Consider the following 16666-nt stretch of genomic DNA (forward strand, 5'->3'; position numbering starts at 1 on the left):
ATTCATTTGCAAGCAACTTTTATTGAAATCTTGCTGTTCGTCAAACACTGCTGTCGGCCAGGAGGAATTTGTGAATACATAGGACTCCCTCCCTCCCTGCCTTCAATAACCTTAGAGTCCAGTAGAAAAAAATAAGACAAATACATAAATAATTATGACAGATCCAAATGTGGTCCATGTCATATGAAAGAAACAGTCAAAATGCTAGAAGAGTTCAAATGAAAGAGATGCCTTCTCCAGTGAGAGGGTTAGGGAAACCTCAGGAGGCAGGGGGAATTTGGGGGTGGGGGGGGCAGCCTATATGGTAAGATTAGCAACAGCGCCATCCCTGGCGTGAGGAGGGTTTGCAGGACAAAGCATAGGTATAATGACACTATAGCAGAAAGAAAGTTGGAAGCCAGATTGCATGAGGGGATTGCTGGATCATATAGTGTCTTAGTCAGCCCAGGCTGCCATAACAAGATACCACGGGCTGGCTGGCTTAAACAGCAGAAATTTATTTCCTCCCAGTTCTGGAGGCCGGAAGTCCAATATCAGGGTGCCAGCATGGTCGAGTTCTGGTGAAAGCTCTCTTCCTGGCTTGCAGGTGGCTGCCTTCTTGCTGTGTCCTCACATGGCAGAGAGAGACAGAGAGGGGGCTCTAGTCTGGTTTTATAAGGGCCACGATGATGACCCCACCCTCATCTAAACCTAATCACCTTCCAAGTACCATTTGCCATCTCAAATACCATCACTTTGAGAGTTAGGGCTTCAACATATAAAGCTGGGGTTGGGGGGAGACACAATTCAGTCCATAGCACATAGGAGTTCTATTTTTAATTTTTTGAGGACCTGCTGTACTGTTTTCCATAGTGGCTGCACCATTTTGCATTCCTACCAACAATGCACAGGAGTTTTGATTTCTCTTCATCCTTGCCAACACTTACTGTATTTTCTCGTTTCAGAGCCGGGAGGTTGTTTTGTGTTTTGCCTTTAGTAGCCATCCTGATGGATGTGAAGTGATATCTCATTGTGGTTTTGACTTGCGTTTCCCTAAAGCTTAGTGATGTTGAGAAGCTTTTCAAATGCTTATGGGCCATTTGTATGTCTTCTTTAGCAAAATGTCTATTCAAGTCCTTTGCTCATTTTTTAAATCAGGTTACTTGCTTTTTGCTGTCACTGTGACAATTACGTTGGCAAAGCCGAGGATGCTGTGTCAGATGGAGTGGAAGTATCGATCCTTTACCCCCTGAGTAGTGTTTTGCTGTCCTGAGACTAGTATCAGGTAGTTGCCCTGGTCAGCTGCATGCCAGCTGCTCATCCTGTGTCTCCTGACAGTTCGTGCTTAAATCCTCAAACCATCCTCCTTGGTTGAGTCTCTGAAACCCTTCCTACCCCTTGCCTGCCTCTATTTCCTGAGAGCTAGGCTTGCTCTCTGGAGGGCTCCTACTCCAAACCTGATAAAGGACTGAAAACAGCAGTACTCTCACATCCCTGACCTTGACCTCTAGCATGTTATTCAGAACTCTGATGATTTCAAGTGACAGAAGCCCAATTTTTTATATTTTTTTGCGGTACGCGGGCCTCTCACTGTTGTGGCTTCTCCCGTTGCGGAGCACGGGCTCCGGACGCACAGGCTCAGCGGCCATGACTCACGGGCCCAGCCGCTCCGCGGCATGTGGGATCTTCCCGGACCGGGGCACGAACCCGCGTCCCCTGCATCGGCAGGCGGACTCTCAACCACTGCGCCACCAGGGAAGCCCAGAAGCCCAATTTGAACCAGCTTAAACATGAAGGGGAATTTATCATCTCATGGAATCCAGTTGTTACTCAAGGACAGCTGGAAACATGGACTCAAAGATCCTTCTCTACTTCTCTAGCGTCTGCTCCCCTCTGCACATATTTAGTTTTTCTCTGTTTCTTTGAACTGGCCTCTGCTTCCCAGGCCCACACAGCAAGAAACATGCCCACTGGCATTTCCCAGACCTTACATTTCACAGCCCAGATTAAGTCAAGTGCCCACCCCTGGACCAATCAACTTGACCAAAGGGATGGAAAACCCTGATTGGTCAAATGGGAGTTAGATGTGTGCATGGAGCTCCCATGGTAACTGTGGAAGGGAGGGAGGGGCAGCTGCCTAGAAATAAGTACTGGTCATGTAATATCACATGTATTCCTGCCAATGTCCTGTGAATGGTGCATCTAGTGTTGTGCAGTGCATACCCTGTGTGCTGGAGGTTCTGGTAGAATATCTTATTTCTGGACTCCAACCTACCAGATTGGCATCTTCTTCCCACATCCTCCCTCCTCAAAAAACCTCAGCACAGGGTCCATCACATTCTCTGGAGTCCTATGGTTTGAAATGCTGACCATTTCTCCTAACCCTCAAGACAAGGACCCAGCACACTTTAGCATCCAAGTTTAGTGTATGACAGAAGCTGGTATGGAGACCATAAATTGTTACCTTTTTTTTTTTTACCAAGTGTATAACATTTGGTGCTTTTCACAACACCACGCTGCTTCTGTCTTGCTGTGCTCTCTCCCTAGCAAGGCACCAATATGTCTTGTCTCCTCCCTAAAAAACAAAAAAGGGAGAAAAGCACCAGAAATGCCCATGCTCACCTCTCCTAGAGGTTCCTTGACGTAGAGCAATTTGGGACCTAAAGGAAATCCCTATGGAGAGGCCCTGCCCCCAAGTCTCACTAATTCTGGATTTAATTCTCTCCTATGAGCCAGGCATTGAATTACTGCCCTCCCCGCCATACCTCCTGTTTTCCATTGTCTCATCTAATAAAGGTTCCAGATCTGAAAGTCCCTGAGACCCTAACCCTAATCCAATTAAACTCTGCAAAAGCAACTAGGCTCGAGAAAGACAAAGAGGTGAAGAGGTTAATAGCAGACAGAGCCTCCACTGACAAGCTAAATTAGCCTGCCCACCTCAGGAGAAATGGTAAAAGCAGATTATTAAGACGGCTGGTGGTGATTAACATTTGCTCAAAATTCTAAGTAGCTGATTTTTTTTTCCCAAGTTAAATGTTAACTTGAGGATAGAGGGACAGTAGCCATGGGAGAGAAGTATGAAGAAGGAAACAGAAAGACCAGCCTGCAGGGTGGATGTCTTTCTTCCCAAAGAAAACAGAGAGACGAGCCTGCTGGGTGGAGGTTGGGATTTAGGATGTTGAGGAAAAAATTCCCATTGGAACTTGTTTCCTTCCCAGGTAGGAGAGATGGAGATTTTCAACATCTTCATTTCTCAGAGAAGCTGTATGCCAGGAAGAGAATGGAAACAGGGAAGCATCTACCAAACCTGACCTTGGAGGGGCTAGATCAGGAGCTACTTGGAGGCCTTCCAGTTTTGCATCCTGTCTTAGTCAATTTGGGTTGCTAGAACAAATACCATAGACTGCGTGGCTTAAACAACAGATGTTTATTTCTCACAGTTCTAGAGGCTTGAAGTCTAAGATTAAGGTGCTAGTCAGTTCGGTTCCTGGTGAGTTCCTGAATTCCTTCTTGGCTTATACAAAGCTGCCTTCTTCCTGTGTCTTCACGTGGCAGAGAGAGAGCTCTGGTCTCTTCATCCCTTTATAAGGGTGCCAATCCCGTCATGGGGGCCCTACCCCAAGGACTTCATCCAAACCCAATTATATCCTAAAGGGCCCACCTCCAAATATCAACACACTGGAGGTTAGGGTTTCAACATATGGATTTTTGGGAGGGTTACACACAACCAGTTCATAGCACATCTTTGTGAACCTGTCTATGGGGTGGATTTGTTCTGATGTAATAAGTAGCTGACACTGTGGAAAAGCACCATCTCCACTCAGTGTTTCCAGGCACTTGGGTGCATCAGGACAATATTCTCGGTGCAAATAAGTATCTTGATTTCCCTTGAGATCCTTTAATATAGGGGTCCCCAAACCCTGGGCCACAGACTGGTACCGGCTCTGCAGCCTGTTAGGAACTGGGCCGCACAGCAGGAGGTGAGCGGCAGGCTAGCAAGCAAAGCTTCATCTGCTGCTCCCCATGGCTCCCCATCGCTCGCATTACCGCCTGAACCATCCCCCCACTCCCCGTCTGTGGAAAAATCGTCTTCCACGAAACTGGTCCCTGGTGCCAAAAAGGTTGGGGAGAGCTGCTTTTTTTTGTTTGTTTGTTTTTGTTTTTTGCGCTGCTTTAATAGAGGTTTCATTTACCATGATGAAGAGTAGAAAGATTATGATGTGACCGTTTGTGTGACTACCTATGCGTCGTTAGTAGGATGTCAGTGTGCATAGAAATTCAGCCCTTCAATAACCAGTGGGGCACAGCACTGAGGGGCAGAACATCAGTGGGCACAACATTAAGGCACTAATATAGACATCTGGGAAGAAATGGAAAAATGGGACATGGATCTTACCTTTTAGGAATTTATAATACAGGAGAGAGAAGACTTCTGTATAAGTGGCTAAAAACAAAATGGAAAGCACATAGAGTGCTGTAAAAAGGTCATGTAGTGTCAAGAATGTAAAATAGCGCAGCCACTGTGGAACACAGTATGGCAGTTCCCCCCAAAATTAAAAAACAGGACTACCATGAGACCCAGCAATCCCACTGCTGGGTATAAATCCAAAAGAATTGAAAGCAAGAACTCAAACACATACTTGTACACACGTGTTCATAGCAACATTATTCACAACAGCCAAAAAACGTGAAGGCAACCCAGGAATCCATCAACAAATGAATGGATAAAGAAAACACAGTATATACCTACAATGGAATACGACTTAGCCTTAAAAAGGGACAAAGTCCTGACACATGCTACAACATGGATGAACTTTGAAGACATTATGCTAAGTGAAATAAGAGAGTCACGGAAGGACAGATACTGTATGTCTCCACTTACATGAGGCCCCAGAGTAGTCAAATTCATAGAGACCGAAAGTAGAATGGTGGTTGCCTGGGGGTGGGGGGAGTAATATGGGTTATTGTTTAATGGGTGCAGAGTTTCAGTTTTGCCAGATGAAGAGTTCTGTGGATGGATGGTGGTGATGGTTGCACAATAATATGTATGTATAATACTTAATATCACTGAACTGTGCACTTAAAAATGGCTATGATGGGGCTTCCCTGATGACGCAGTGGTTGAGAGTCCGCCTGCCAGTGCAGGGGACGCGGGTTCGTGCCCTGGTCTGGGCAGATCCCACGTGCCGCGGAGCGGCTGGGCCCGTGAGCCATGGCCGCTGAGCCTGCGTGTCCAGAGCCTGTGCTCCACAACGGGAGAGGCCACAGCAGTTAGAGGCCCGCGTACTGCAGAAAAAAAAAAAATGGCTATGATGGTAAATGTTATATAATTTTTACCACAATTTAAAAAAAATTTTAAAACATTTCATACAATTTTTGAAGCTTACTTTCCATTGACAGTTATTAAAAACTGTTGGCTCTATTTCCCATGTTGCACAATACATCCTTGAGCCTATCTTACACCCAATAGTTTGTACCTCCCACTCCCCCACCTCTGTTTTGCCCCTCTCACACACACAATTTTTAAAAATATCATGTTGTTTCAGATGAGACTTCCTAGAAAAGGTGGCACTGAGCTGGGCTTGAAAGGGCGATGAATTTCAATAGGTAAAGAAGAGGAAGAAGGACATTAGAGGCAGAAGGAAGAACATGAAATGTCCAAGGGCAGTGAAGCTTCGATAGGTAGGCACAATGAGTTAGGTTTAAGTTTCCTGGAACAAAGTGTTCAGGAAGGAAAAGAAGGTTAAATAGCTGATGAAGCCAAGACAACACAGCCTCAATGGCTAGACCAAGGACTTTGGCTTCTGTCCTCTAAGCCAGCATATCTAGCATGTCCATAGTGTGTTCCACAGAAGGCTAGTTACCTGAGATGCTGTGGGAAAAAAAAAGCAGGGGAAGGGAACCCTAGTTGAATAAGTCTGGGAGATGTTGCATAGCCCTATAGGCAATTTACAATGCCGTATAAGTCCTGACATAAAGAAACCTGACTCATTTTGTTTAACTTAGTGTTGTCCAAACTCACTTGATCACGCTACCCTTGGATTCTCACCACACCTATTAACATCCTCCAAGAGGGTGTTCCACAAGTTGAGAAACATCTCTCTAGGACAAGAGAGCTGTTGGAGATTTTTGAGCAGAGGCATTGACACAGTCAGAGTTTTGCTTTAGGAAGGCTCATCAGACAGCAGGTGGATGAATGGATTAAGGGGAGCTGGGACAAATGACTAGAACTGTGGCTGATATGTCATTAAGGATGAGGCACATGTCAGATTTCTATAATCCCAGTTTGAAAAAGTGTCAGAAACACCAGAGACTTTTCAAGCATGGAGAAGATACCACCTTACTGAAGTCAGATGCTGGCAATCGGCAGATACCCCCACCCCAAATTTTGACTCATCCTACCTTGAATCACAACATCTTCCCCTCTAGGTCCATCCTTTGGGTGTTGGTCCAGATCCCCTCAGTCCCCAGAGTCAGATGAAGTGAACCATTGGAGTGGCTCATACCAGCTCATGAGAGCTATTTAGGAATTTTGTAAGAACCACTGGTAGAAGTCTACCATGGCAGGAGTATTTATACCATGGAAGTCAGTCAGTGCTACAAATGTGTTCTTTTGTTTTTGGAGATTGGTTTACCAGTGCACTACTGAGCAGATGTCAAGATGGGATTGAACGTGTAAGGATTCTATTTGGGAAAGCATCTGTATGAGAAAAAAAAAATGGGAAGGGGGACAAGAAAGGCTGGGAAAGCCAAGTCATGCAGCAAAGCAAGTCTGACCCCAAGTGAGGGAGGAGGGAGGGAAGAATAGCTAGTGGAAGCACCCTAAACTATATATGCATTTGAAGGACAGTTCTGCAAGGCTGTTGGAGAGTCCTTGAGCCAAAGTCGGCCATCATTGGAGGTCTCCCAGGAACCAACCTAAGTATCCCTGTAGTACTCTGTCATTTATAAGGAGCACTCCATGGGAAGTGTGGCCTCAGTGAAAATATGGCAATGATTTTCTGAGCCCAGCATCCAGGGCCCTGGCTAATAACGCCCTTGCTGTTGGTTGTCCATGGGGCACGTTCTCATTACCACCACAGTCCACCCCTTGGGCTGCACTGGAAGTTGCAGGAAGCAGCTCCTTCAAGGTTCCATTGGACATTTTTCCCTGAAGGATAAGCCAACAGTTTCCACCACTGCAGTTGATCTTGGGACTACAACTGAGCATCCTCATCCCTCCTCCACTCTTCATTCTAAACCCTCCTCACCCTTGTTCTCAACTTGGCAGGTGTTAGTGTCTTACCTGTTGGTATTGAACTTCATTCCTGAAGGGTCTAAATTGTTGATCATTGTACCCTTCTCAGTTTGGAGTGGCTGCACATGTCTATTCACAGTTACAGTGAGACAAGGGAGAGCCAGGAGGCACCCCAGTGGGTTGCCTGGTTTCCGCACTCCCACCTCCTCCTGCTGATGAAGGTCAATGACTCCTCTCAATATGGTGACCCCCCTTTTCACCCACTGACTCCAAAGTGTCCTGGTGGCAGCCTTAACTTGTAGTTCAATGGGTCTCTTGCTGTGTCTCCTGGCAAGGGTATATTCTCTTTTGGGACCAGGACTTCAAACCCTGCAGAACACAGAGTTGCAGGAACATGAGACAAAAAATCTGCCCAGTGGGTCATTAAGAGTGATGTAAGTGGGGTCACTTCTGATTCTACCTTTGGGTTTTATTAACTTTAGTAATATAACAGCCAGTTATTTTAGCAGCAAAAGTGAGTTTATTCAGGAATAGCCAGAGGAATTACAATTCATGGTGTGTGAACTACGGTAGACCATAGGCAAATTCAGAGAACAAGGAAGGGGGACTTGCTTTTAAAGGGAGAAGGGTAGAGTTGGGAGGGGCTGTAATAACCAATGCCCATTGGAGGAAGCTGAAAATCCAATATGGAGGCTTCTCATTGATTGGGCTGCTACAGTCTCTGATTGGCTGGGCTGTCATCAGAGGGAGATAAGTTTTTCTTCTTCTTCCAGGTGGATAGTAAAGTAGGCAAAACCTTCCTGTCAGAGATGTAGGCCTACATCTCTTTCTGTTTGGATAGTTGATAATGCATGGCAGGGCGTGAGAGCTCCCCATAAAAGCCTATTCTGACTCCAATTTTAGCTGAGATTTCTTTAATTAATTCCACATTTCCCCCTTTTGATCAAGATCTTTCCTCAAAAGCATTGCTGATCAAAAGTCAGGATGTCTGCATACAGTGTTTTGTCCCTTAGTGCCAGGAAGACCCTTCTCTGTTTGTTATGTCTCACATTTGAGGGAAAGTACACAAATCAGAAACCTCATTAGGCTGCATTTGATTAGCAAGGAAAGGTAGTAGGGAGAACTCTCAGGCATTTCTTTTAAAAGTCCATATGTAGTCAATGTCCTAAGTGCTAGAAATTATCTCCAAGCACTGAGTTAGCATCATCTTATTAGGCATGTCATTTTTATAAATGTTAAGACAAGCAACAGGGCTTCCCTGGTGGCACAGTGGTTGAGAGTCCGCCTGCCTATGCAGGGGACACGGGTTCGTGCCCCGGTCCAGGATGATCCCACATGCCACAGAGCGGCCGGGCCCGTGAGCCATGGCCGCTGAGCCTGCGCGTCCGGAGCCTGTGCTCCGCAAGGGGAGAGGCCACAACAGTGAGAGGCCTGTGTACCACAAAAAAAAAAAAAAAAAAAAAGACAAGCAATAGGTACAGAACTTAACCACAGTATACAGTGCAGAATTTAAAACAACATAATAAACTCAGTTTACAAGATGATTCTAAACCAGGAGCCCATACTAGAAGGTAGCCAGCTGAATAAATCAAAAGATAGTGGGTTGTCAAGTGAAATTTGTTGTAACCAATGTGCTTGCTCTTTAATTTTATATAATTGGATCTCTAATTCCCTGCAGGCATTTATGCACCTGCAGCAAGAGGTGTTTGCTATTGCACAGACACCTCCTTGCTCAGTGAGTAAGTAATCATGGGGTACGTGGTTATCCAAAACCACCGTGGCCAATGAGTTAAGTGAATATTGCTGAGCTGAAAATGTGTTAGCCACAGAGTCAGCTAACTATCCCAATATCAGAGAGGGATTCCTGTTCATAAGTTCATTGGCGCTCACTCTGATCCATGGAAAGAAAGCTCTACCTACAGAGGCAAAGCTAGAATCACATACACTACCTGTAAGTTCTCACTTACGGAAGCTATAGAGGCTTAATGGGATGAGCCAATGAAAGGCTTCTGTTCGGTTATGTAGGGAGAATAGGACAGTGAATACAGCAAGGGCATGCCATCCTTGTATTCTCCAGGTATCAAACTGATGAGTTGCTCAAGCATAAAAGCCACTGCCAAAACTTCCACACGTGAAGGTGTAACCATGGTGTGTACATAAGGCCCCCACATAAGTCATAGTATCTATGGATTAATTCACTGCCGTAAAGGTGTTAGCATTATTTAACCAAAGCTCAGACATTATGTTGTTACACACCAAGAGGTTACCTAGATAAACAGATATGTCAGCAAATTTACAAATGATCCAACTTGTATTGCCAACTCCACAGGAGCTTTCATACAAACATTCAAAAGATCTTATTTTCCCATAACAAGATTGGGTCAAATTGAAGCAAGAAATAATTTTAAGTGAGCTTAGCCCTCTGACTCTATAAAATGGGCCCATGGAACAATCTGGACAGACAACAGCATTTGGAACCCCAGTAAAATTACTTATAGAGTGAACCTAAGGACCATTCCTATCTTGGACTGACTGAGGTTTCTGATGGCAAATCCAGCAATCAGGGAGGTTTCCCTCTTTTGCAAAGGATTGGGAAATATGGACGGGGGCTTTGTTCTTCAACTGAAGGGAGGAGAAAAACAAGGTAAGAGACAATATTGAAAAGAAGGTATATAGGCCTGGTCCAGATATCTTGGAAAAGCTGTCAGCCTCAGATATCATCTGCTTCAGATCCTAGTGAGCTTTATCTTCAGGTTGCTGGACGATGAGCAGGTTCACCTGGAGTTTAGTGTCTTCTTTAGGTGTGACACGTGGATCCAGGGGTCTACTCCCCGGAGTTTGGTGACACAGCGGTTAGTTAACAGTACCTGATAGGGACTCATCCAGCAAGGCTGGAGAGAGTCCTTTTGAAGGGGTCTTTTCCAGTACACAAAATTTCCAGGTTGTATGGTGTAATGTGTGGGGTCTTTGTCCCCCAGGAGTGTGTTGCAAAAAGAGTATCCTACCAGGGCCTGGTTATTTTTTAACAGAAACAATTAGGTCTTTACAGTAGAGAAGTATGTATCCCTTTATCAGCTGTGGAGCAAAAGAAGCAGGAGGCAAGTGCATTCGGTGTCCTGTTACAAGGAGAGCAGACTCCTATTGAACCTATGCAAACACATACATTTTTATGAAAAATAAGAATTTTAAATAAGAGTTTCAGAACCCTTGAGGGATCAGGTAGGGAGAAAAATATAAATGCTGCAACCTTGGTTGCAAAGATACACTTCAGCAAATTGCTTTAAGTTATAGACAGCTTAAAGAAGCGTAGAAAAAGGGTGGTCCTTTACATCTGGAAAACAAAACCCCAAAGCACATGGTTTTCCATTAGAGTTTTATAAATTCTTACCCAGTTCAATGCTATGATCTTAAAGTTATCAAAGACCTGTATTCCAGTGCACCTGTCAGAGTCCTTTCCATGAGTTTCTCTGAAGATGAAGCACATTTGCAAAAGTATCTGAGTAAAGTGATAACTGTCTATAAATGACAAAAAGACTTGAAAATGCCCATTATTAAAGATTTGATGAGAGTTTATTATAACTGGATTGACAAGGGGATCTGCTTATTTCTGTGACATACATTTTAAAATTATGATGGAAAACATTATAACAGGATATCTTAGAATTTCAGGAATTTCACACAATTTGGAACACTTATATTAACATGTCCCTATGCAAATAAAAAAGTTTAGTTTTCCTTCTTATCTGACAGGCTTCTCATTTAGTTTAACATGTCAAATAAACCTGATTAGTTTAACATTTTACCAAATGAGAGATAAATCCTTTGAAATTTTCCAGGAGTCCTCTGGAAGAACTCAAATTTAGTTCAAAGTCAAGAAGACTTCAGTTAGAACCCAATATTTTGGGTAAGTTTGTCAAAAATATGAAAATGTTTTAGGCATTTGACCAAACAAGACCACAAATCATTATGAAATTATACTTAATTATCTATTTGACCAAAGTAACAAAGATTCCAAAGGCAAATACCAAAAGGTTACATAGTTGTAGGTAAAACTCAGCTCTTTCAATATTGAGAAGGTTCAGTCTTCTTTAGGAATCAAAGACCTGATTAAGACCACATGAAGTACAGGAAATTATTTTGATAAAACACAAACCTTTGTGTTCTAAGCAGTTTACTTAATAGGTTAAACAAAAAAACCCAAAAAAACAGAAACAAAAACTTTCTCCCATCAGGAGCAAGCCAATAGTAAAAGTATATTTTCCTCATAGTAATTTTCCAATATGGCACAAAATATGTTTGCCAGGAGACCCAAATATCTTCAGTTCCTGTGTAAAGGAAAGCAAAAGTGGATGAACCAATATTTGTAGTGTTTCAGTATTTCATCTTATTTGGAAGTGAGCTAGCTATTTAATGATCACCCATCATTTAATTTAACTTAGCAAACCTCTAAAGTTTCAAGTTACCAAAAGGTTTCGGGAAGTTATTTTTCAAGCACATATACCTTAAAACATAATTATTTCATCCAAACGCTCTTATCCCATTTTCATCCATCTAAATCATTTGTTCCCAACTATTGTGTTTAGATTACTCACAAAGATTTGTGTGATAGTAAAACAGTTAACCATCATCTTAAGTTATTTTTCTTGCTGACAAATTGTGTAACAAAGATAACATGAACTTGTCTGACCAGTAAAGACAGACAGAATGAAAGTTATATGCCTGTATTACTTTCAGCATTGATAAATTCAAAGACATGCTTGTTTTAATGAAAACAACAACCTTAGCCTAGCTTTCATTTACTAAAATTTAATCATAGATAATGTGAACCTGTAGGACATTTGGGGTCAGTTTTTGTAATATTTCTTTAACTTTTATAAGTACATGTTTGTTTTTAAGCCGATTAAATAGAGCTCTTTACCAATTAATCTTAGCAATACCATCCAGAGGTAAAGAATACCATGCATCTACAACACACATATATAGATACGAAGAGCATACAGACAGATGCAAACAGCGATCTTATAGTTTTGTTTTAGATTTTAGCCAGATCTCAGATACAAACTCAAAAGAGTAGTTGAATCTAAATTATTTTTCTGGAAGATGGACTAAGTTAAGGTTACTTGCTCAAATGGCCAAAGTTTTTTGCTTGTTTTGTTTTGCATGCTGTAAGGATACTTTTCTATCTTAGCTGTTTTTGGCATCTCTTTGTCTTTTAGAAACTCCTGCATACCAATCAAAGAATGCATTTCATTGTCTCCCGAGAGGTTTGGGATCCTCTCTTTTAAGGGTGTCCCTTAGGTGGACTTACTTAAAACAACATTTCCCCCTTTTGAACAAGATTGATGACTTACCAAAAGGCTTCAACAAACAGACAGAAACAGAAAGGAAGTTTTCTCCTAGGAGTTTTGGAATATATTTGTCTATTGTCAAAAGTCTAGGACTTCCCCTGTGGTGCAGTGGTTAAGAATCTGCCTGCCAGTGTGGACACAGGTTTGAGCCCTGGTCCGGGAAGATCCCACATGCCGCGAAGCAACTAAGTCCGTGAGCCACAACTACAGAGCCTATGCTCTAGAGCCCGAGAGCCACAACTACTGAAGCCTAAGTGCCTAGAGCCCATGCTCTGCAACAAGAGAAGCCACCATAATGAGAAACCAGCGCATCACAATGAAGAGTAGCCCCCACATGCCGCAACTAGAGAAGGGCCTCACACAGGAACAAAGACCCAGTGCAGCCAAAAAAAAAAAAAGTCTAGGGCGATTGCTACTTTAATCTTTCTTTCTAGTTGTTTCTTTGTTCCACTTAAATTAGAAACACTAATTAGGGGGTTAGCATTTGGATCCTCAGAGGGTCCAATTTTAAAGGGGCAGGTTTTGGGACTTCCCTGATGGTCCAGGGGTAAAGAATCCCCCTTCCAATGCAGGGGACACAGGTTCGATACCTGGTTGGGTAACTAAGATCCCACATTCCGTGAGGCAACTAAGCCTGTGCGCCACAACTATTGAGCTTGCGCGCCTCAATGAGAGAACCCATGTACCGCAAACTACAGAGCCCATGCGCCCTGGAGCCCATGCACTACAGCTAGAGAGAGAAAACTCTCACATCACAACTAGAGAGAAGCCCGTGTACCACAATGAAGAGCCAGTGTGCTGCAATGAAAGATCCCGCATGCCTCAACGAAAATCTCAAGTGCTGCAACTAAGACCCAATGCAGCCAAAAAAATAAATAAAATAAATAAATAAATATACTTTTAAGTTTAAAAAAAATAAGTAAAGGGGCAGGTTTTCACAGAGGAGGAGAGAGGAAGATGGCACAGGGGGCAGAGTCTGAGCACAAAATGGCTGCCAGGGAAGACACAAAAGATGGCACCTGAGACAACAAAGGGGAGGGGAACACAAGAAACACGAGTTTTCAGAAACCATGTATTTATTTATTTATTTATTTATTTAAAAATTTATTTATTTTGGCTGTGCCGGGTCTTAGTTGCAGCATGCGGGATCTTCGTTGCAGCATGTGGGATCTTCAGTTGCGGCATGCAGGCTTCTTAGTTGTGGCATGCATGCAGGATCTAGTTCCCCAACCAGGGATCGAATCTGGGTCCCCTGCATTGGGAGCATGGAGTCTTACCACTGTGACCACCAGGGAAGTCCCCAGAAGTCATTTAATTCTTTTCTAGTTTTTTAGTTTTTTCAGTCAATGTAGAAATGGCATTTGCAAAGAGGCAACTTTATAGTTTTGTGCACAATTGGAAGCTTCTGGGTACCAATGAAAATAAATATACCATTTGTTTTGCTTAATTTTAGAACTGCAGTACTCCAATTTAATCTTAAGAAAAGTGAACTTGGTGAAATCAAAAGTTCTTCATAATGACCATTGTAATTCTAGATCACTTTTAGTTTGGTCAGACCACTTAGTTTAAAAATGAGCATGTGTGAAGTCACAGTTTTTAAACATAAAATGAGCCTGAGCCTCCAAAGGAGGGCTGCCTTTAGAACATTTAGATGGCTGGGATCCCATTTTCCTTAGGTCTTCTGAAAACACAAGAAAGGTGCTAGAGTGCTAGCCTGAATCCCAAAAGAAATCTACAGACAAAAAAACCCAACTTGGATTCCAGTTAGTCTGATCCCCCAAAGAGAACTTCGCTACCTTGCATTTCAGAAAACAACTGAGTACTCACCAAGGACAAAGCCTTAAACTGGAAAAGATGAACTCTTTCCCCTGACAGGACAAAGCCTTTCCAGATCCAGAATAAAGTCAGAGAGCTCAAAATGCAAAAAGAGCAGAGCTTGAAATCGTAGGGAAAACTCACAAAACTGAAAGCAGGAGGCCTTCATGGAAGCAATGAGCACAGGGGATTGGTGTGAGTACCTCACTCAATTCCAGAGGGCCATCATTTCTGGAGTTTGCTTCCTTTGGATCCCACTTCTGACACCAAAAATGTCAACTTTAATAATAATAATAGCCAGTTATTTTACCAGCAAAAGCAAGTTTATTTGGGAATGGCCAAAGGAATGTCATTTGGGATATGTGACTATGATGGATCATAGGCAAATCCAGAGAACAAGGAAGGGGAACTTGATTTTAAAGGGAAAAGGGAAGAGTTGGAAGGGGCTATAATAACCAAAGAGTCCATTGGAGGAATCTGGGAGTCCAAAGTATGGAGGTTTCTCATTGGTTGTACTACTACAGTCTTTGATTGTCTGGGCTGTCATGGGGTAGAGAGAAGTTTTCTTCTTCCCGATGAACAGTAAAGTAGGCAACATCTTCTTGTCAGAGATATAGGCCTACGTCTCTTCCTGTTTGGAATAATTAACAATGCATGGCAGGGCATGAGGTCTCCCCCTACAAGCTTGTCTCAACTCCAATTTTTTATTGGCGTTTCTTTAATTCCACAGATTCCAGACTTATGTGTTTTTCCTTTTAGGAACACAGGCCATATATAGGTCTTTGGGCACTGAAAGATGATATCCCATCCTTTCAGGGTACTTCCTGCAGGCTGGCACTTCAGCTGCTCCTTTAGAAGGACACTCCAGGATTCTATGAGGCCAACTCTCTCAAGGTGGTGTGGTTTATGATACAATTACCCACTTCTGCACTTCCTTAGCTATAAGGTGTGTCCCGTGTTTCAGGGTCCCAGATTGTCTTAGGCTGCTAGGCCTGCCATAAGAAAATACCACAGGCTGCATGGTTTAAACAATAGACATTTGTTTTCTCACAGTTCTGGAGGCTCAAAAGTCCAAGATCAAGGTGCCGGGCAATTTGGTTTCTGGTGAAATCTCTCTTCTTGGCTGGCAGATGGCTGCCTTTTTGCTGTGTCCTCATGGCATGGGGGAGGGGAATGACAGGGAGAAACAGAAAGCTCTTCCTCTTCTTTAAGGCCACATTCCCATCAGACTAGGGCCCCACCCCTGTAATCACATCTAACCTTAATTACCTCCTAAAAGCCTTATCTTCAAATATAGTCACATTGGGGATTAATGCTTCAATATATGAATTTGGGTGGAACACAGTTCACTCCATAGTACAGATTTTCCCATGGCCCTGTCCTTTGCGTAACAGACCTGCCTTAGCTGAGCATTCGAACATCTCTGGAGCTGTGACTCACAATGAGGTCTTCAGCCTGCCGCTCAAGTATCTCTGCCTCTCCACTCTGGGTAGCAAGGCCTCTTTGTGAACTACCACCAGGGCATTCTGGCTCTTGCACTTAGCCCTTATCTGCTTGTTAATAGCCTTCGGTCTCTCATTATCCTTTTGCAGGGCATCAGCACAACTTTGCAGTAAACAGTGAATTCCACTGTCTTTGTAGGCATTGTTCTCCCCATATTTTTCAAATTCCTGCATCACCACACCTGCCACAGAATTCCCCTCCACCATGACATTTCCCAGGTCACCACCAGTAACATTTTTAGCAATTGGGCCATCCTGTTGTGCCACAGACTATCCATGTTCCACCTTCTGACCTTCCTCTTCATGTGTTGGGTGGTGGGTAATCCAGGCCCACATCCCCAACTTGCCCCTGTTCTCTCAGACTACTCTCAGTACCACTTGTGTTGGTCCAGGTCCTCTGAGAAGCAAACACCAAGGAGGGATTAAGCATGCAAAGATCTTATGCCTATGGGAAAGCAAATGGGGAGAGAGCCCAAAAGACTGGAGAGCCATGTCAGACCTCGAAGCAAGTCTGACCCCAAGTGAAAGAGGGAGGGAAGGAAGGAATTGAATAGAAGCACGCTAGAGTGCCATGAAGTCTAAGGAAGTTTCTACAAGGTCATCAGGGAGTGCTGGAGCCAAAGCCAACCGTCAGAGAAGTCCTAGTATCCTTGCACACTTAGTCATTTGTTGGCAGCTCCCGGTGGGAAACATGGACTCAGCACAAATACTGCAATGGATTCCAGAGCAAAGTACCGGCGGTCTTTGGTCAGTTATGATCCCTCTAGTTAGAGGTCCGTGAGGTG

The sequence above is a fragment of the Stenella coeruleoalba genome (assembly GCF_951394435.1).
Source record: "Stenella coeruleoalba genome assembly, chromosome: 7".
In the NCBI taxonomy this organism is placed as follows: domain Eukaryota; kingdom Metazoa; phylum Chordata; class Mammalia; order Artiodactyla; family Delphinidae; genus Stenella; species Stenella coeruleoalba.